Below are 23,889 nucleotides of genomic sequence, written 5' to 3'. Positions count from 1 at the left end.
GAAGTCGAAGAACAAGAAGAAGGACCAGAAGACCCAGAAGACTTCATCCCCCCAACATCACCGGAAGAAATCAATGAACATATCAAAAATAGTTCACCGAGAAAAGCGCCTGGCCTCGACGAAATAACCAACAGAGCCCTAAAATATTTGCCCAGAAAAGCTATAGTGTATTTCACAAATATTATAAACGCAATATTAAGATTCAAGACATTCCCAAACAGATGGAAAGAGGCCCGTGTCATCATGATTCCAAAACCTGGCAAGAATCACACATTCCCACAGAACTACAGGCCAATCAGCTTACTTCCAGCGATCAGCAAGATAGTGGAAAGAGTCATCCTCAGCAGACTGCAAGCGGAAACAACCCGACTAAATATCATCCCAGAGGCTCAATTCGGATTTAGAGCAGAGCACTCCAGCGAACTACAAGTCCTCAGGCTAACCGAGTACATAGCAGCCGGTTTCAATGATAAGCAGTACACTGGAGCAGCGTTCCTGGATGTAAGCAAGGCATTCGACAGAGTCTGGCACAAGGGGCTCCTATTCAAAATGCGGGATTACGGGTACAGCGGAGCGATGACGAGGCTAATCTCGTCGTACTTGGGCGGCCGGAGGTTCAGGATTCGGATAGGACAAGTCCTATCCGAACTCGGTATCCCGGAGGCTGGAGTACCACAGGGAGCGGTCTTGTCACCCCTGCTGTACACGATATACACCGCAGATGTACCTAGAACACCAGGTACCCTCATGAGCCTCTACGCCGACGATACAGCAATAGCGGCCAAGCATAGAAACGCAGATATAGCAGTGACCAACCTACAAACTGCACTAGAAGAAATTGAAGCATGGTGTATCAAATGGAAGATAGCCATAAATTCAGAGAAAACACAAGCGGTTCTATACAAGAAAGGGAGACAGCAGCCAGAGGAACAATTGAGGGTGCAGAACAGGCCCATCGAGTGGAAAAACGAAGCCAAATACCTAGGAGTCATCATGGATAAAGGATTAACCTTCCAAAAACACGTAGAAGCCACAGTCCAGAAGGCCAACATAGCAAGAGCGAATCTAAGAGGACTCACAGGCAGAAAAAGTAAACTAACACTCAAAACAAGGTTAAGATTGATAAATAGTATAATCCTACCGGTATTAACTTATGCGTCTCTCGCATGGGGACACGTATGTAATACACACAAGAAGAAGATCCAAGCAGTCCATAACAACAGCTTGAGGGAGGCCGTCAGAGTCCCAAGATATGTAGCTGAAAGATTCCTGTTCAGAGAACTCCAACAGGTGAGAGTCACAGAAACCATGACAGACAAGGCAAGGGTCAAATTCGCAGAATTAGAACATCACCCAAATTACATACTGCGAGAGACGCTAAGATACGACGAGTTCCACCGATGGAAGCACAGACGCCCGAAACAACAAATTATAGGATAAACTAAAAGTGATAAGTGATAGTAGTGTGTTCGTAGCTCGAAACAAGTGCCGAAGATAGCGTTACCCACGAAGTCCAAGTACCACGACCACCTCCAAGGTAAGCAAATATTAGAAAATTAGAAGGGCCTTAAGCCCCCAAAAAAATTCATATAAAATAAAAAAATGGCGAAAGCCCCCAAAAAAATTAAAAAAACCAAAAAAAAACACAAAAAAAATTAGAGCATCGAGTCATCGGGCGGGGCCCAGCAGGGCCCAACAGGGCTCAGTGGGGCTCGGCACGATGACTCGGGGCCCAAGCAAGCAATTTTTAGTACCGCGGATAAGTTATTAAGAAGATAAAGGCATAGAGCGCATCACGCTGGGCCTAGTTTTTTGCATTCGATTAGGATACCACAGTGGAATCTTATTACCCAGGGTTCCATTGTGAAGAGCATTTGGCTACGATAGTTGTGCCTCCATCGCGCATCAGCGTGCTATGGGGGGGAAAGGGATGGCCTGGGGCATTGGAGCGAGGTGGGGTGATCCCTGTATAACTCGGGTCAAAACACCTCGCCCCAATGACTTGTTACACCCGAATGTACTCCTTCGAGAGGGTGAACAAATCCCACAGGTCGGGTTAAATCAAATTGCTTGCTTGCTTGCTTCTAGTTATAAAAAAAACGAAACCACTTCCCAGACACACCTGAAATTGAAATGCCCATTGAGACTCACCGACAGAGATCGAAGGTATACAGGGTGTTTCATTAATAATTGTCCATATAGTAACTGGAGAAACCTTAACACAAAATACGAAGATTTAACCTAAAACACTTAAATAAAATGTGGTTTCTTACTGAATTACAGGGTGTTTTATCTAAAAATTTAAAAAATATTTTTGCTCAGCATTTTAAAACTATTCGACGTATCCTTTTCGTATTTGGCAGGAAGTATACGTACTGTACAAGCTATTAAATTATGTTAAACAAACGTTTCTGTCTATTACCAGAGGCGTACGACGGGGGAAAGTGAATGCTTGACCCTCTCCAAATTCTACGCCACTGGCGGAATTGCTATTTTACTTCAATTTTTGGATTCTCCAATACTTTGTATGAAAATAATATATTGTTCATTCGTAACGATAAAGTCATTAGTTTTCGAGATCTTTGAAGTTAAAAATGAAACGACACGGTTATTTTGATTAATGTATTGTGTCGCTTTATATTTAGTTTCAAATATCTCGAAAACTAATCATTTTATCGTTACGAATGAAGAGTATATTATTTACATAAAAAGTATTGACAAATCAAAAAATTACACTAAAATAGCAATTTCGTCAGTGGCGTAGAATTTGGGAAGGGTCAACCAGCCACTATCCCCTGTCGTAGGCCTCTGGTAGTAGCTAGAAACGTTTATTTATCTTAATTTATTAGGGTGTACAGTACCTACTCTTTCTACCAAGTATGATAAGGATACGCCAAATAGCTTTTTAAAGTACTGGGTACAAATAATTTTTAAATTTTAATCATATGAATCATATCCTAAATTAATCAAAATAACTGTGCCGGTTCATATTTAACTTCAAATATCTCGAAAACTAATGACTTCATCGTTACCAATGAAGAGTATATTATTTACGTAGAAAGTATTGGAGAATTTAAAAATGGTACTAAAATAGTAATTCCACCAGTGGCGTAGAATTTGAGAAGGGTCAACCATTCACTATCCCCTGTCGTACGCCTCTGGTGGTAGCTGGAAACGTTTGTTTATCATAATTTAGTAGGGTGTATAGTAGTCTCACTTTCTGCTAAGTATGAAAAGGATTCGTCGAATAGTTTTAAAATGCTGAGCAAAAATAGTTTTTATATTTTTAGATAAAACACTCTATACCTCAGTAAGTAACCACATTTTATTTAAGTGTTTTGGGTTAAATCTTCGTATTTTGTGCTAAGGTTTCTCCAGTTACTATATGGACAATTATTAATGAAACACCCTGTATAAATAGTGGGCCTTCGAGAAGGACCATCAATTGGCCGAAAACGGTTAATACCGATCCCTCAACACCTTTAATAATATCATCATTATGCAACCACTTCTGTCCACTGCTGGACATAGGTCTCTCCCATTCTTCGCCACTCTTCACGGTTCTGTACTTCTTGTTGCCATTTCTTGGATATTCGGTTAATGTCGTCCATCCAGCGTGTTGGTGGTCGTCCTCTGCTGCGTTTGTCTTCTCTTGGGCGCCAGTCAATTAGTTTTCTGATCCATCTTGAGTCTTTCAGTCGCGCTATGTGACCTGCCCAATTCCATTTCAGCTTGGCTATACGTTCAACGACATCAGTGATACCTGTTCTTTTCCTTAAGTCTTGGTTCCTTATTTTATCTTTTTTTGTCACGCCGAGAATCGATCTTTTCATGCGCTTTTGTGCCACTCGCATTTTTAGTGCTCTTGTTTTTGTGAGCGTGAGAGTTTCCGCTCCGTATGTCATAACAGGAAGAACGCATTGGTCAATTGTCTTCCGTTTCAGAGCTGTCGGGATGTTGCTCTTAAAGATGTCTCTTAGTAAACCATACGCCGTATAATGTTTAATAATATACAGGGTGTAACAAAAATACAGGTCATAAATTTAATCGCATATTCTGGGACCAAAAATAGTTCGATTTAACCTAACTTACCTTAGTACAAATGTGCACGGAAAAAAAGTTACAGCCCTTTGAAGTTACAAAATGAAAATCGATTTTTTCCAATATAGCGAAAACTATTAGATATTTTTTATTGAAAATGAACATGTGGTATTCTTATGGCAGTAGTATTTTGAGAAAAAATTATAATGAAATTTGGACACCCCATAAAAATATTATGGGGGTTTGGTTCCTTTAAACCCCCCAAACTTTTGTGTACGTTCCAATTTAATTATTATTGTAGAGCCATTAGTTAAACACAAATTTTTAAAAACTTTTTTTTCTCTTAGTACTTTTTTCAAAAGTCAGTTTTTATCGAGATATTTGAATATTTATCAAATCCACCACATATTTGTATATGGTAAAGTACGGTTATGGAGACTTGGTAATAATATGAAAATTTATTTATGATTTACATTTTTAAGTATATTTTGAACCATATTAAAAAAGAAGCCACATCTCGATAAAAGATGCTTTATCAAAAAAATACAAAGAGGCAAAAAAGTTTTAAAAACACTGTGTTTAACTAATGGTACCGCAGTAATAGTTTAATTGGAACGTACACAAACATTTGGGGGGTTTAAAGGAACAAAACCCTTATAAGATTTTTATGTAAACATATTAAAAAAGAAGCCGCAACTCGATAAAAACTGCCTTATCTAAAAAATACTAAGAGGCAAAAAAGTTTTAAAAATATTGAATTTAACTAATGGCACCACAATAATAATTTATTTGGAACGCACACAAAAGTTTTGGGGGTTTAAGGGAACAAAACCCCTATAAAATTTTTATGGGGTGCACAAATTTCACTATAATTTTTCTTTAAGATGTTCTTTCCATAAGAATGCTACATATCCATTTTCAACAAAAAACCTCTAATAGTTTTCGATATATTCAAAAAAATCGATTTTTATTTTGTAACTTCAAAGGGCTGTAACTTCTTTTGTGTGCATATTTGTACTAAGGTAAGTTAGGTTCATTCGAACTATTTTTGGTCCCAAAATATGTGATTTAATTTATGACCTGTATTTTTGTTACACCCTGTATGTCGCAATAATTGTCGACGAAACGTCGAAACATCAGCCATATATTAGACGCAGGCTAAGATATCTGGAATATATCTGGAAAAAATGCATAAATGCAGTTGCTTAAAATTATTTCTAGTAATTCCTGCGGCAAATTTTATCCCCAATCAATTGAGAGCTTTATCGCCTATACGCCAGGGAAATAAGGCAAAAATATACCATGCTCGGGACATTTGAACAGCCAGGTTGCAAATGGGTTTTTCGGGTACTATATACCTAATACATTATAAGTGCAAAAATTCCGGTCACAGTTCGGACGAGAATTTTAGTTATTAACAAATAAGGGTCAAAAATGGTAGTTTTTTCGATTAAATCGATACAGGTAAAAATAGGGTAATTAAATATCTTATTTATAGTATTTTTCTTTTAGTAGATGAGAAAAGGTTTAAAATGGCAGTTTTTGAATTTTGGTCCGATTACTTGTTGCTTCGGAAATTGCAAAATAAGACTAAAATTTCGAAAATGAAAAATTTACTATAACTTTTGCAAAAATGACCTAAAGACTTTCATATTTCCTGAAAAGTTGAGTCAAACAGTCCATATAATACACAAAAGATTTAAGACGATTCGTCAATCAGTTTAAATTTTATTCAATGTGTTTATCCGAAAGAGCTTTTTTTCGCAAAGTTATCGTTCAGAAAACAATAATGATATAGCAATTCTGTGGAATCTACATGAAAGAAGAATAGTTATGTTTTCAATGTATTTAAAAAAATCATTAAAAAGTCATTTTTATCAGTCCGAAAACATTTTACTAAAGTAGAGTCATTTTTGGCAAATAAACAATTGGAATAACTTTGTTAATATTGACTGTAGGCTAAAACTACAGTTGGATTTGAAAAACTGGTATTTTTATACGAATTTTCAAAGAAAAACTTTTCGCCTAGGTTAATTACGGTCAAGGTTAGCCACTTTTTTTATTTAAGTGACGGCTACTTTGTTTATAACAATTAAGCAACCTAACTAATAGAGCCATTTTGAAGTTGAAGGTATACAGGGTGTCTCGGAAAATAGTGCGTTCCTTAAAGGTATAGGTAGATGGCACCATGTAGAACAAAAAACTCTTATAACATTTTTTTCTAAATGCAACCGTTTGGCCAAAAAATTAAAATGTATTTTGGTAGGCAAATTTAAATCTGACAACTATGGGCGGTACGCAAATTTAAGCATAGACAGTCCCATGTAAATAAATAGATAGAAGATAGATAGTAAACAGATAGTTTTAAAGAATCCTGTTTAGTGCCAATGCCGAAAATGTTTTCGAATAGTGAGTGTATTACCTATGAATGGTGTTTGTGAAGGTTACTTGAAACATCTATTCGGTATAATAATTGTTTTCAAGTAAGTACAACTTAGTTATTTCAGTTCACAAGTAAACAAATTACTGAGACATTATCTGGTGTATTTAAGTTCCACTGTAAACTATTAAAACTATGTAATTCAGTTAAAGCCCTCAGCAATACTCAGCATTCAACCCATTTAAACCTTACTAAATACATAATACTAGTTCAGTTAAAAAATGTGTTTTTATATTAAAAGGTGTGTAATTCGTTTAAAATTATGCAATAGGTATTTCAATACATTTTAAAAGAAAATAATTTTAGTAAACAAATAGTAAATACATACCTACTATTATTGGATTATTTTAAATACTGTTAATCGCAATCACAAACGAGTTCTTATTATGTTATTATTCCGTAGTGCGTACGATGTTGCCAGTTTATTAAAATTTCCAAACATTAAAATACAGGTATATGGAAAACAATGTTAACTTTTTTTTGGAAACGGTTAACTTTAGAAAAAAATGGTATAGGACTTTTTTGTACCAAATTGTGTATTCTCTCCATACCTTAAAGGAACCCACTATTTTCCGGGACACCCTGTATAGTTTATGTGTAAAAGTTTGAGTAAACTTTGAACCTCAACAGAGTGGTTAATAAAGTTTTAAAAATGGCGTCAGATTTACTCTATAGTCAATATTAACAAAGCTATTTAAATTGTTTATAAGCCAAAATGACTCTGTTTTACTAAACTGTTTTCGGAGTGATAAAAACGACTTTTTAATGATTTTTTCAATACTTTAAAAATATAACTATTCTTCTTGCATGTGATTTCTACAGAATTGCTATATCATTATTATTTTCTGAACAATAACATTGCGAAAAAAAAAGCTCTTTGCGAGAAACAAATTGAATAAAATTTAAACTAATTGACGAATCATCTTAAAAAATTTTGTGCATTATACGGAATGTTTGACTCAACTTTTCATGCAATATTAAAGTTGTTCTGAAGCTATTTTCTTGTGGCATTTTTATAATCAATTACTTTTAATGGGAAATAAGCCACAATTTTACGAAAAAAAAATGATTTAATTAACGTTTCGAAGCATAAATCGGGTTTCGTTGTCAAAATACAAAATACTACTAAAATAAACAAAAATGTTGTTGCTAAGTAAAACAATTCTTCTAATAATTTATTTAATCTGACTCAGTTATATTGGCAATTCAGACGAATATTATACATTTTAAAGTAGAAGACTTTAAAATGATATCGCCAATATTTATAAGTTACGTTCCTGGGACGACTTTACTAAAGGATAGTTCATTCGATTACATGAAATCAATCCCAACTCAAGAATATCCGTCACAAAAAATCATAGCATGTGATCTGTCTTTAAAAAACAACAAAATGCAACGATGACAGTAAAATTCTCGCATTAGAGATTCCTTAGTAAATCACGAGGTAAAACCAGGACAAAACCTCGTGATACTATCCCAACATCGTAAGTATTTGGTCGTACATTTAATTTACTTAAAAAAATTAATACCAAATTCTGACTTAAATATGTTTAAATTATAAATAATATTAATAATACATAGATATAAAATAATTTATACTAAAATATAAAAAGAAAAAAATCAAAGAAGCGGCTCCAATTATGCTAAATAAAACCAATTGTGTCGCAAATTCCTCGGTAGAGTGCAGTAAAATGTGGTTACCCATACTGAAAGAGGAAGTCAATAAAAAGAAAATACCACGATTTTAGTATAAATTATTGTATATCTATGTATTATTAATATTATTTATAATATAAACATATTTAAGTCAGAACTTGGTATTAATTTCTTGAAAGTAAATTAAATGTAAGACCAAATACTTACGATGTTGGGATAGTATCACGAGGTTTTTTCCTGGTTTTCCCTCGTGATTTACTATGGAATCTCTAACGCGAGAATTTTTACTGTCATCGTTGCATTTGATTGTCTTTTTAAAGACAGATCACATGCTATGATTTTTTGTGACGGATATTCTTGAGTAGGGATTGATTTCATGTAATCTAATGAACTATCCTTTAGTAAAGTCGTCTCAGGAACGCAACTCATAAATATTGGCGATATCATTTTAAAGTCTTCTACTTTAAAATGTATAATATACGTCTGAATTGCCAATATAAATGAGTCAGATTAAATAAATTATTAGAAGAGTTTTTTTACTTAGCAAAAACATTTTTGTTTATTTTAGTAGTATTTTGTATTTTGACAACGAAACCCGATTTGGGCTTCGAAACGTTAATTAAATCATTTCTTTGGTAAAATTGTGGCTTATTTCCCATTAAAAGTAATTGAAAATATGAAAGTCTTGAGGCCATTTTCGCAAAAGTTATAGCATATATTTTATTTTTGAAATTTTAGTCTTATTTTGCAATTTCCGAAGCAAAAATGATCGGACCAAAATTCAAAAAGTAACATTTTAAACGTTAAAAAAATAAAAACTTTAGCTTGTAAAAGGTATATTTAAATATACCTTTTACAAGATAAAGTTTTTATTTTTTGTGTTTTATGGTATACAGCAAATACACTAATTTTTTCCTTGTGATAATTTTAAACGTTGGCTCACCTACTAAAAGAAGAATATTATAAATAAGAAATTTAATTACCCTATTTTATTTAGTTATTTGTTAATAACTAAATTTCTCCTCCGAACTGTGACGGACATTTTTGTATTTATAATCTATTAGGTATATAGTACCCAAAAAACCCATTTGCAACCTGGCTGCTCAAGTGTCCCGACAAAAACCTTATTTCTCTGGACTACCTAGTCCAGGGTGCATCTGTTTTGAGATGGACGTTGAGAGGTGACTCAAATTTTTTTGCAGAAATTGCTTGAAAATAACTCAAATAATAATATTTGAGTTATCCTCCCACTCAAAATGGTCCGGAACATTGTTTAAATAATCAAAATGTCAAAATATGAAGGAAAAATTCGATTTTCTTATTGGTTTTTTGATTATAACTTTAAAACTACTCATTTCTGAGAAAAGTTGTGTTTGAACATAAAAATGTTGTGAACATAAAAGTTGCCTAATTAAATTTCCTACAATATAAAATTGGTTAAAAATTTAAAAAATAGTCACCCTTGTTGCAAAATAGCAATAATTGCGAAAAAAACCCATACAAAAACAAGTATTCGCATCTTACATTTTTCAATCATTTATGCTACACTTAGGACCTTCATATTTTACCCAAAAAAACTTTATGATATAGTAAAACAACACTATACATTTCATTAAGATCGGTTTAATAGATTTTGCAAAATAAATTTTGAAATCCAGCTTTCGCAAAAAAATTAATTTTTTTTTAAATATTGCAGGACTGAAAATAAAGCAGATAGCAAGTTGAATTTTTTTTGCTTATAGAAGTGTACTGTAACTTTCATTTGCAATTTGCAAAATTAAAATCGATTGATTATTACGACGACAGCAAATTTTTTAAATAAACATTAATTTTTGGTGCTACGCGCAGGACAGCGGTGTTCGATTAACACAAGTTGATTTCCACCAAAATTTCTTTCAATCTTTATCTAATATATTATTTTCTTACTCTATATTTTGTTGTATTTTATTATTTTAATTCCACAAAGATCAAACTAATTTTATTACTGTTTGTGAAATATTGTTTAAACAATTGTATATGTTTAAAACTAATGAACTTTTATTCTCTAAGTTAAAATATATGAAGTGTTATTTCAAAGGATAGAGTATGTGTTTTTATTTTGCAATAAACAAATTTATTTATTTATATCAAAATGTAATAAAAATTAAAATGTATCAATCATTATCAAAGGTCATTGGAATGCCCAATCAGAGCAAACTATGCGCTGTCCTGCGCGTAGCACCAATAATTAATGTTTATTTAAAAAAAATCCTGACGCCGTGGTAGTTAATCGATTTTAATTTTGAAAATTGCAAATGAAAGGTACAGTACACTTCTATATGTAAAAGAAATTTAAACTTGCTATCTGCTTTACTTTCAGTCCTGTAATATTTTGAAAAAATAAATTTTTTTTGCGAAAGCTGGATTGCAAAATTTATTTTGCAAAATCTGTTGAACCGATCTTAATAAAATTTACAGTGTTGTTTTAATGTATCATAAAGTTTTTCTGGGTGAAATATGAAGGTCCTAAGTGTAGCATAAATGGTTGAAAAACGTAAAATGCGAATACTTGTTTTTGTATGGTTTTTTTCGCAATTATTGCTATTTTGCATCAACAGTGACTATTTTTTAAATTTTTAACCAATTCTATATTATAGGAAATTTAATAACGCAACTTTTATGTCAGTACAACTTTTTTCGGAAATGAATACTTTTAAAGTTATAATCAAAAAACCAAGAAAAATATCGAATTTTTCCTTCATTTTTGGACATTTTGATTGTTTAAACAATGTTCCGGACCTTTTTGAGAGGGAGGATAACTCAAATATTATTAGTTGAATTATTTTCAATCAATTTCTGCAAAAAAATTTGAGTCACCTCTCAACGTCCAAATGTACCAATATTTTTACAGATGCGCCCTGGTCTAACTAGCCAAATTTAAATTTGGTAATAAACTCTCTCAAGGTGATACAGTAGCGATCAACAGGTAGCAAAAACGCGTTCCAAGATTGTGGCTGTAATTTTGAATATTTTTTCGAGATATTTGGCACACTTATTCGTAATTTAATAGAGAATGGCGGTACAGAACCCAATTTGAAAAATATATTAATATGTGGAAATTACTCTGTAATTAAATAATATATTAAAAAAACGAGCCTGTACTGCCATTAAGAAGAACAAAAAAATACACTTTCTTCAAATAAACTTTTTTATCCGATGCTAAGATTTTGTGTCATTTTGGAACTACTAAAAGTTTTTATTTCATTAGTAGTTCCAAAATGACACACAATATAGGCATCGGATAAAAAAGTTTATTTGAAGAAAGTGTATTTTTTTGTTCTTCTTAATGGCGGTACAGGCTCGTTTTTTTAATATTGTATTTAATTACAGAGTAATTTCCACATATTAATATATTTTTCAAATTGGGCTCTGTACCGCCATTCTTTATTATATTACGAATACGTGTGCCAAATATCTCGAAAAAATATTCAGAATTACAGCCGCAATCTTGGAACGCGTTTTCGCTACCTGTTGATCGCTACTGTTTCCTCTTAATGTGCTCGTCCAAAGCATCTAATTAGATACGAGTGGTGCCAATTTTACAGCAGTGCTTTTAACCAGCAGCTGTGAAAAGTGAGTAATCGGTATACCGAGAACTCATTGACATCTACATCACAGTTGTTTTTTTTTACAATAATTCCGTTCATTGTAAATATATATCTTAGCCATTCAAAAAAACTGTTAAAGGAAATTTAAAGGACTGTAAAGACGCATTGATCACATCAATTTTAAAATCTTTAGTTTTTAAAAGGTAAAAATGACCGCATTAACTATCAACCTAACTTAAAGTGATATCTCTAAGAGTAATGGAAAAATTAAAATTTTTGTCAAAAAAACCAAATCCCTACCTTTTTATACTGAATCTTTTTTATTTCGTATCTCTTATCATTTTCGCGTTGCTTGGAGAAAATGCAGATTTAAAAAAAAATAAATGCGCTCTATAAATTTTGGTCCTATTTTTATATTTTCTTCAAAAACCATGCATTTTAAGCTTGTCCAACTTATTGGGCACACAAATAAAATTACAATAAAAGGTATTGTAGAATGAAAATATAATATTTAAATTCTGGTGGATGCATTTTTTCTTAAAATATATGAGTGATCAATGTTTTTCCACAGTACCTCGATTAGTTTAAACGTTGTTTAAAGCAATCAATATTGTTTTTAACTTATTCACAAAAACTCGTCTGAAAAGGGGAAATTTTTCAATGAAAATGGTAAATTTTTAATCACGTGTAACTTAAGAAGTATTGAGTTTTAAACAAAAAATTTATCGAATATTTTTTGCTTACAATTACGTCCTCTAACGATTTCCGGTTATTTTGACCAAAAAAATTTCTACCTTTGAAAAAGGATGAAAACCACCACCAAGATAAAAGCATATTATGGGATAGGGTAGATTTTGGTTCTTGAGCTATTCCCTACGCACTGTGAAAATATCAAGTAGATTGACGCATTAGGTCGGAATTCGGAACCAAATTCCCTCATTGACTGCACTATTATTAAAATTAATTAACATTTATGTAACAAGACAGTGCACTTTATATATATATTTTTTTTTCTAAAAGAATTTGATTTTTTGGCTATATTCGGTATTACTTAAATTTTGATTTTAATAATAATTCCAAAAAACAATATTTACTTCAGTTGCCGAAACGCCCAAGGAAAATAATATCTTTATTCGTTATAGTCCTTAGACTCAAATGCCAGAAACATTTTCATAAAAAAACCATCCAAACTTTTTGTTACAATTGCTCCAGTCTTTGTCTCAAAGTCAATTTGATTTCTTGCAATCAACCGCTTTGAACTACTGTCATAAACAGAACGATACACCTCGTCAGTCTTTTCTCCTCTCATTGTCTATTCTACAGTATATATTTTTAGTGTCAAGTCGCAATATAATGTTTTTCTATAATGAAATCGTCAAATGTGCTGTTTGCATAATTGTGTGTAATTACAGATTGCATCTACTTAATACAAAAACCTGTTGTATATACAGAGTGAACCAAAAGTCTGGAAACGCATAATTATCACTTAAATGCATAGTCCAAATTATATAAATACAGAGATACACCTGTTTTACGTGCATACCAGGTGGTGAATTAGAAAACGGGCTATAGAAAACTCAATGTAAAATTCTAAATTGCTGAATTCCTGCTTCCCTAATTTTTTTTATATCAAAAGACATAAGAAACTTTGTAGAGAATTGAAATTTGCATTGAAAACGACTGTCAAAATTTTTCTACCAATTAAACATATTCTAAAAGTTTGTAAAAATATAATTCATTTTTCAAAGTATCACGCCAAAGTTAGACCACACATAGTGCAATAATATGTGGACGGTTGCGTTCGGTCACAATGAAGTTATTATATTATTTACTATATTTGAACTGTCAATATTTTTATTTTATCATTTATTGTTTAAAAAACAATAAAGTTGATAATATACACTCAGTTGAGGAGAAAGTATTAATAATAAAGATTTTATTCAGTCAATAGTTTGCACTCTTGTCAGTTAAATAGTAACGTATGGCCTAATTTTTACACACATACCTACTGTGGCAAATGAATTATATTTTTCAAAATTTTGGAATGTGTCTTAACTCGATTTCAATCGTCTACAAATATTTTCTCATGGTAAAATAATTAGGGAAGCAGGAATTCAACAGTTTAGAATTTTACATTGAGTTTCCTATTTACGATTACGAGTTTTATGATTCACCACTAGGGTGGTGCGAAAAAAGTCAAGTTGATAATTCCGTGTCTCTATAGTGCGGAAAAGTTGCGATTGGTAATTACAAGAAAAACAAAAAAAGAATTATTCAAATCGGACTTTATCTTCCGATCCCGCAACGGGCCTAAAGATTATGAAAAAAATGAAATTTTATCTTTTTTTCAAAGATTTTTAGGTATATATCTATCTTCCATGTACGTTTTATTTATCGCTATAGTAAAATTTATTTGGTTGAGTAAAAATTTGCATGGTTGAATAATAAAAAAAAGAATGTGTGTGTACTTTGTACGCACGTAAGAAGTTATACTTCTATTATATGATTATATGATTATAAACGAAATTAATATACTTTTTATTTATATTTTATTTAAATATTAAATTAATTTATACTTACTACTTCTCACACATTTTTATTAAAACAGTGCCAAAAATTAAAATAATAAAAAAATAAAACACACACAAACACATTAAAAATGCCACAAATGATTTCTGAACATTAATTGTCGGAAAAATTTTTAACTAAATACGTATTTTCTGAAAATAAAATTATATAATAAATATACTTACAATCATAAAATGTATAAAAAAAAATAAAAAAATAAAAGTTTCTATTGGGATTCGAACCAACTTACCACGCGGCTGGTATTTGCGTTGTATTGGGATTCACTCGCATTAAAACTTCGCCACAGAGACAGCTTGTCATTATGAGCGAAGATCGTCTAACTAAACAGATTAACCTTTTGACATTTTTAATTTATGTAAATAACAACAAAACATAGAGTAAGAAAACAATATATTAGGTGAATATTGATAGAAATTTTGATGGTTATCAAATTATGTAAATAAAAGTATTACATACTACTTATGTATTTTGGTAGGTTCAAGGTAGGTATCGGAGCCCGTATAACGACTAATAAATTTCGCAATCACTTGCGTCGTGCAAAGTGGCTATGTTCAAATATCATAACAAAATTTGATCAACTATTTATACAACACTTACCAGTGAAAGATTCTTTAGCTTTGAATAAGCGAGATCTGCGGCACTCATATACTAGTCACAGTTTGATGAGCTTTCACATTAGCATGCAACAATCATCTCTTCTATGTAAATAAGTCCAAAAATATAATATGAAAACTATTTAAAAAGGCAGTATAACCATTAACTAAATTTTTGTTTGTTGTTTCTCTTCCTACAAATTTTGAAACGCAACAAGCATACATTATAACCAAACCACAGTCCCACAGCTGTGCCACAGCTGCCATATTGGATAATTTTTGTCATGTTGAAACGAAAAAGCGATTGACTACCCAGCTAATTGAAACAATATTCGAAAATATTACCTCAACTAACCAAGATAGCCATCGTTACACCCTTAGCTTAGCTCAGTCACTCAGGTGTGTGTTCGTCTTGTCCTAACCTCAGATATGAACTATGAAAATTGGAATGGAAGCAAACAAAACAATAATTTTAACTAATCATGTTTATTGTTCATAAAGATATAATAAATAAAATGACTTAGTAAATTGCATTAACAAATGTATTCAAATTCTTGCCAAAAACTAACAATTCTGGATTATACTTATGGCTTTTGGTAGCTGATGGTATCTTCTTGATGTCGTATGGTACTGCTGTGGACTTCTCTTGACCTGGGCGGATCTTCGGCCCAAGGCCCCTGCAGCTAGAGGTGGTGGTTGTGCAGTCTGGATGTCATTGTCTTCGCCTTCAAGTGTGCATCACCGGTGATGTGAGGCTTAAGTTCCCGAAGAGGGAAAGGTTGATCTCTTTCCAAAAAACTATAAAATAGAGACACATATCAATCATCAAGAAGAAAAACCAACGTGTGCCATCTGCCGTTCTAATCGTCAGAAAGAGTAGCAGATGACAAGAATAAATCAAATGAAATTTAGATGAGAATAGTTAAAATTCTGATTACTAAACGTGCATATATGTAAATTAAAAGATAATTATATTTGAAACTAAAATATCAGAACACCTGGTCTGACATTGGAAGTTAGGTTAGATAAAAAACAATATAAAAACTGTTAGATGGAGAAATATAATTACTGTAAGAAATTATTAAAAAAAACTATATGTAGCTCACCCCAAGAGGAAGATGATTTGTTGAAATAGAAATGATTTATTTTTCGAATTACATGCCTTTTTAAGGATTAATTTTTCCCTTCCAGTGTATGTCAGGGAGTAGGGGGTCAAGTCGATGAAGTGACACTGTCATTGAAAACGACGTTTAAAATGACAACCAAGTACTATGAAGTAGCGGCATGTTCCGTATTGAAAATACAGATATTTGGAGAGTATGAATATACGAGGTATGTTCAGTATGATGATTTAGATTTTAGATGAAAAGAAATATACTAAATAGAAATAACAGAGGATAATAAAAGAGGATAATAAATGAGCGCCAACCGATTTTTAAAGGGGGAAATGGGTAAACCAAATAGAAGAAGATAATTATTAATGAAATATTAAAGGAAATAAGGTAAAATAATTATTTTAAAAATAAAATATCAAAGATGTGACGTTTGTAACGTTACAATGTTATTTGAACATCCAATCAGAACAAAGTTATAATGTGCATGCGCCCGGTCGCTAGGTTTTACCATATAAAATTTCACCGTCATTACGCCCGTAAAGAAGTATAACTTCAAAAATAGTTTTACGCATTTAACGAATATCTTCCGATCCCGCAAGGTCAAATCAAATCTATAAAAGAATGAAATTTTTGATGATTTTGATAATTTAAAAAACATTTAATTATCTCATTTTTCTGTTACATTGTGAAGCTCTTCGCTTGTTTAGATATTGTATGACAATTTTTAAACAACCCAGAACTCACAACGAGGAGGTGGTTGCACTTCTAGCTTTACCCACACCCTTCTCTCCAACCAACCAATGAGTGTGTGTTTTTTGCATTATTTACATAATATGTGTACATTTCTTTTTGATCTGTTTGTGTCCAGCTTTTAAACGCCAACTTTGTATTGTGATTTGGTGGTAAAATCTTGCAGCATGGACCTTGATTAAGTGTTGCCCTGATGAATACATCTCTTGGTTATGGGCCACATACATTAGACATTAGACGATGCTTCCGTGACCAACTCTATGCACCGCTCGTCAGCTTGCGTGTGGCAGGGATAGTTTTGTACATTCCAGTCTGGCATGTCGCCGTCGCCCGATGTAATGCAATAACTTATAAATATTATCTTCATTTGAAACTCTTCGAAGAAGTGGTGGAGAAGATAGTTTTGCAACATTCCAGTCTATTATTTTAGTTTAGTTGTGTGCTTCAAAATTTCAAGTAGTAGGGAGAAAGGAAACACATTAGAGAGCTAGGGCTAAGGAGAGCGTTAAAAGCCAGACAGACTAATGCCAAGGGCTAAAGTATTATAAATTTCATTTCTCCTATTTTAAATTTTGAAGCACAGGACTACACTGAAATAATAGACTGGAATGTTGCAAAACTATCTTATCCACCAGTTCTTCGCAGAGTTTCAAATGAAGATATAAGTTACATTACATCATGCCAGAATGGAATGTATAAAACTATCCATGCCACCCGCAAGCTGTCGAGCGGTGCGGAAAGTTGGTCACGTTGGTTGCATCGTCTAATGTATGTGGGTCGTGGGTCGTGGGTCCCAATCAAGAAATGGATTCATCAGGACAACACCTAGATCAAGGTACATGTTGCCAGATTTTACCACCAAATCACAATACAAAGTTGGCGTTTAAAAGCTGGACACAAACAGATCAAAAAGAAATGTACATTTGTAAATAATGTAAAAACACACACACTCATTGGTTGGTTGAAGAGAAGGGTGTGAGTGGACCTAGAAGTGCAACCACCTCCTCGTTGTGATTTCTGGGTTGTTTAAATATTGGCATACAATATCTAAACAAGCGAAGAGCTGCACAATGTAACAGAAAAATGAGATAACTAAATATTTTTTAATTTATCAAAATCATTAAAATTTTCATTTTTTTTTATAGATTTTGATTAATCTTCCATAATCGGAAGATATTCGTTAAGAAAAGAAATATCGGAAGAAATGCGTAAAACTATTTTTTTTTATTACTCAACCATACAAACTGTAAATAAATTTTACTATAGCGATAAATAAAATGTATATGGAGGATAAATAAAAATTTTTGAAAAAAGGTAAAATTTCATTTTTTGGTAATTTTTAGGCCCGTTGCGGGATCGGAAGATAAAGTCCGAATTAAATGATTCTTTTTTGTTTTTTGTATACGGTATACAAACTAATATTAGGGTGAAATATTGACGGTTTCAAATTTTCTTTTAATTTCATTACATTTAGACTAGGAAATGAAGTACTAAACCTACCAACTTTCCGCAGCAAAACGAATCGCTGTGCGACTTTTTGCATTCGACTGAGGAAAGTGTCAGGAAAGATTGTGAATAAAATTCATGGTGGTAAAATAAAAATTGCATTTTGTACAGAAGGAAAAAGGCATTTCCAAAGTGAATAGAAAATGAAAAATTTGCAGCTCGGAAAGTATCGACAGAAATGGGTTCAATTTTGTTACTCGGAGATATTTGAAGTCGATGTACACAATGATAACGACGATGCTCCTTAAGCTACCTGGTGCACAGAGTGAACCTCTCCTGAAGTTTTATGTAACTTTTATTTGAAATCAGTCAAAACGATTGCTCAGGGAGCTTTCGAGGTCGCTTAACACGAATATGATAGCGATGATTGTTCTCGAGTTACCTGGTACCCAAGGTGGACCTCGTCTCTTGACGCTTTGTGTTATTTTTGTTCGAAAATCAAAAGTCATTACTCGTGGGCTTTTTGGGATGCTTAATACGAATATTACGACGGCGATAGGCTCTGAGATATATAGTGCCAAGGGTGGATGTCTACCCATAAATGTTAATTTGTTATTTAAGATTTTTATGAAAGTGTGGTATCAGATAACAATTTTTTTATTAGGGAGAAATAAAAGATGATTAACAAATAAACGTATCATTAAAATTTATTTCTCCCTCATCTTCTGTATCCGATAATTGATTTTCTTCATATTTCTCCATATTCATGCAATTGGACCCAGAACGATTTTTACATGCCAAATTGCAAACCAAACCATCCTTTCTACATCCATGTAAACTGTCGCAGTCTTTTTGCAACTTTGCAACTTACAGAATAACAAAAATCCAAAATATTCAGAAAAGCAAACCACATTTTTTTACTCTATAAGGTTTTTGGTATCATTAATAATTTTTAGGGTATTTTGAAAAAAAAGGCATTTTTTTAATTTCAAATTTTGTTTTAATTTAAAACCAATTTTTTTTCAAAAATTAACACTTTAAATAGCTGAAACTTACATTTATCATATTATAAACAATACATAAGTAAAACAAATTATAAAGCGGTAGGAGGTAATATTCACTATTTCTTTTAACAAAAAAAAAAAAGGAACCAACTTTATTTTGAGCGCAACTTGCTTACTTTTGATGCTAGAAACTTTTTAAAAAAACAAAAGTAAATCTTTTTTAAACATTTTAAAAAAGTTATGATTAGATTTTCCCGAAAAGTGTTGAATTTTGTTGTTATGTCACGTTGAAATATTCGGTTTGGAATTTGACGAAGAAGAATGTTTTCATTGTCTAATTTTCATTACCTACAACCCTGCTGCTACTTGATCTACAGACTTCATACATACACCATTTTTTTTACTATTTTATAGGCTATATTCTTATTAAGATTTTTTTTACTTTTGAGCTATTTGCAAACAACCTAAAAACGTGTTTTTTTTTTGTTGAAAAATGAACATATTCACTCACAAATAACTCGAAAACATTGACTTAAAAAGCCTATTAAATAAAAGTTGCTTAGAATTAGTCAGTTTATCCATTTCCAGACTTATTTTGAACGTATATTTTTCCAACCCCGAGAAGGGGTGATACTCACCCCCAGGGCAAAAGCACGCATCAGTACAATATTATGATTAGATATTATGACAATTGTTCGTTATGTGTATGTATATCATGTCAATCCAAGCGGTTTTTTAAAATTTAGAGGTTTGGTAATATTTTACCATGAGTGAATGAACAACTAATATGAAGTTATGGTTTTTGATGAAATTCCACGGATGGTTTACTTACACTATCTAATTTTTCAAGAGGGTGTAACAAAACCTAAAGTAGAAATAAAATTAAAATTAGATGAAAATATACCTTTTATATGTAGAATAGCAATATAATTTTAAAATGTCAATTTAGCAAAATAATAAAAATACAGCAATGTTAAATAAGTCACCTTGCCAAAGGAAGGGAGAATATTTCTAAGCGTTTGAAATTTTACTAAAATGGCTTTGAAGTCATTTTAGTAAAATTTTAAACTTTGGATGAAAATTAAATGGAAAAAGTGAGCTTCTTTTTGAAATTGTTCCAATTTAATTAAACTCCTGTATTATGGTACATGGCTACCTGGATATAGTCCTACTTTCAAGCTTATTTAATTTAATTCACTGGGAGGTTTGGCTGGAAGCACCAGCAAAAACAATAATCGACGTTAAGTGTCTTTGAAATAAAGAAAATTGCATTATAAAATTACTCGTATGATGTAATTAGAAAATTAAACTTTTATACAGTGCTCTTCAGATAAAACTATCCACCTTAAATAACTTTTGAACCACTGATTTTTAGAAAAAAAGAATGTGTGTGTACGTTGTACGCACGTAAGAAGTTATACTTCTACTACATATTATGTGATTTTTAAGGCAATACCAAAAATTTAAAAAAATAAAAGAATAAAACGCACACAAACACATTGAAAAATGCCACAAAGAAAAAATGATTTCTGAACGATAATAATTGTTGGCAAAAATTTTAAATACGCATTTTCTGAAAAAAAAATTATATAACAAATATACTTACAATCATAAAATGCATAAAAAAATAAAAACTTGCATCGGGAATCGAACCCGTGAATTTCGGGACGCTTTGATTCGTAATCGAAGTCTAGACTCACTCGTCCAATTCCACATTATTTGTCATGTGGAAAAATAGGGTAACTGAACGTTTTACTGTTTGACAGTTGTTTTGAATATAATTAAATTATGTAGTTTAAATTTTGTGGAAGAAAATATTAAAATATAACAAAACAGTAAGAAAACAATATATTAGATGAAGATTGGTAGAACTTTTGTTGGTAATCAAATTAAGTATGTAAATCAAAGCATTACATACCTACTAGATAAATAAATCTACGCCAAAAAATCATAATTTAAAAATAAAAATAGGACCTAATTTGGGATTTCTCTCTAAAATCCCCATTCTTGAGAAAATAAATGTACATATTTCAACCTAATCCAAATGTATAATTACAATATGATTATAATAAAAACTACTTACCAAATTAGAATGAGTTTTCCTTGTCCAAAATAGTCCAAAAGTCCAAAAATATAGGTATATGAAAACTATTTAAAAAGGCAGTATAACTATTAACCAACTTTTGTTTGTTGTTTCTTTTCACACAAATTTTAAAACGCAACAACCATAAATAATCTAACTACAGCTGTGCCACAGCCGCCATATTGAATAATTTTTGACATGTCATTTGAACATCCAATCAGATGCGCATGCGCCGGGATCATAGGTTTTAACATATAAAAATTCACCCTCATATCGCCGGTAAAAAAGTATAACTTCAAAAACGCAAAAACACGTCAAATGATACTTAAAGGGGGAGACATTATGCCATATTTAAGCTTGACGGAAAAGGCACTCTCTCACCCCCCGTATCACCCCTTAATCGTTTTTAAATTACTACCCCCTTTTTATTTTAGAATTCGATTCTCCTCTTTATACTGATTTCAAAAATGTATAACACTTGATGATACTTAAAGTGATTAGTTTATGAGAAAAATAAATACAAAAGCAAGAAAACTGGATTGAAAAAAATTATTTTTTTAACAATTTTATTACATACAAACATTTAGAATGAAAATGAACATTTCACTACCCAATATTTTAAAAATAATTATTCAAAATGATTTTTTAAATCTTGAATAATTATTATTGTTAATTTTTTTTTAATAATTATTGTTTAAAATTTTTGGTACTGAAATTATTTATTATTTATTTTGCTCAACAGGCCATGTAGGCCCTGGGCATGAAAAACACAATTACATTTTTTTACTATACATATCTACAACATACAATATTAGTTTGTCTATTAAAAAATACATCATATAAATATATACAATATATATAGCTCTCATTTTACAATTCATGACACATTGTTCTGTTACAATTTCTCTTGCGCTCTTCTTACCACTCCTCTCAATTCTCTTCTGTCTAATACCTTGTTTCTCCAGTTATCTATTTTTAGTTCTCGTAAATCTGCTTGGACGCTATCAAACCATCTTTTACGGGGTCTTCCTTTCCTTTTTTTTCCCTACTGGTTTCCTGTTCAATACTATCCTGGTCATTCTATGGTTTTCCAATCTTTGCACATGCCCCAGCCATCTTATTCTATGCGCCTTTATTATTGCGGTGATTTTTGGTTCCGTATACAGCTCTTCCAACTCTTTATTTGTCCTTCTTCGCCATCCCATTTGTGTATTTATGCCTCCGTAAATTGATGGGAGAATTTTCCTCTCCCATATTTCTAATCTTTCTTCATCCGCCTTTCTTAAAACCTATAATTCAGCTCCATATAAAACCGTAGCTCTAATCACTCTCTTGTAAATTCTTTCTTGGTACTGAAATGTTCACTCTAAATGTTATAAAATTGTTAAAAAAATCATTTTTATTCGATCCAGTTTTCTTGCTTTTGTATTTATTTTTCTCATAAACTAATCACTTTAACCATTAAACGCCCAACCATTGATAGGTTCCGTGTAAGCCCAAGGGTGGTTAAAAAATGTCCACCTCGACAATAGCTAATATATTTATTGAGAGTTGTTACAAATGTTAAAAAATGAATTAAACAGAAGAAATGGAAAGAATCTTATGCATAGTAAACACAGCATCTTCTAAAATATTAATTTAAACGATGTACAAACCTTACAACAAAATTTTTACATCATAATTAACATTCCAGTAAAAGCCAGTAATTCAGATGTGTCGATTTTTCGACATTCTTCCTTTACGTCCTCATTAGTGTGGCGAATAATTATGTTGATTTTGTAATTATACGTCGATAATGATGTGCATTATGTTTCTGCCAACTAGGAATTTTATAGAAACCTTTACCCAAGGGTGGACTTTTTGTGCCGACCCATATTTTGAATTTAAGATATTACTTTTGTTTTTTTAAATATCGGTAGAACCAAATTAACATTCGATAAAGGGTCGTCTTTCTAACAATAAATAATTTTTGAAAAATTTTGGGACACGTAATAAATATGTTATAAGGAAATACGTATTAGGTGGACATTTTTTATCCACCCTTATGCTTGAAGGTATTTTTGAAATCAGTACAAAGAGGAGAATCCAAATATGTATGAAATAAAAAGGGGGTAGTAATTTAAAAAAAATTAAGGGATGATATGGGGGTGAGAGGGTGCCTTTCCCAGCAAGCTTAAATATGGCATAATGTCTCCCCCTTCAATTATTATTTGACGTGTTTTTGCGTTTTTTTCTAAAAATCAGTGGTTCAAAAATTATTTAAGGTGGATAGTTTTATCTGAAGAGCACTGTATATTACAATAATAATATAAATATGTAGTATTAAGTTACACTATAGGACTTTTCATCGATTGTCATTTGTTTCGAGCTTCTGTCAAATGTCGTATAATCCGTGTATAATATTAATATACACGGATTATACAACATATGACAGAAGCTCGAAACAAATGACTGTGAATGAAAAGTCCTATTGATACCGTGCTTGTTCGGAAGAGCGGCACCTAGTGTCATAAATCAGCAACATGTTTAGCACTTTTAATTATATTTTGTCAATTATATTAGTGCTGGTTACTGGATAATTCTCA

The 23,889-nt window shown here is 31.8% G+C and overlaps 1 protein-coding gene and 1 long non-coding RNA gene across 8 annotated transcripts in view; one reads left to right on the top strand and one right to left on the bottom strand.

Moving 5' to 3' along the window:
* The window catches only part of LOC114332101 (neuroligin-4, Y-linked), a 238,137-nt gene that overhangs the window by 82,608 nt on the left and 131,640 nt on the right, over positions 1-23,889 (top strand). The window lies entirely within an intron of this gene.
* Positions 15,374-16,266, bottom strand: LOC126880295 (uncharacterized). Its single transcript, XR_007696546.1, has 2 exons — positions 16,013-16,266; positions 15,374-15,704 (listed from the first exon to the last, which is right to left on the bottom strand). It is a non-coding gene; the product is annotated as an uncharacterized LOC126880295 (long non-coding RNA).

This window comes from Diabrotica virgifera, chromosome 2, assembly GCF_917563875.1.
Source record: "Diabrotica virgifera virgifera chromosome 2, PGI_DIABVI_V3a".
In the NCBI taxonomy this organism is placed as follows: Eukaryota; Metazoa; Arthropoda; class Insecta; order Coleoptera; family Chrysomelidae; genus Diabrotica; species Diabrotica virgifera.
The sequence above is the reverse complement of the archived record's forward strand: the minus strand, read 5'-3'. Positions and strand labels throughout refer to the sequence as shown.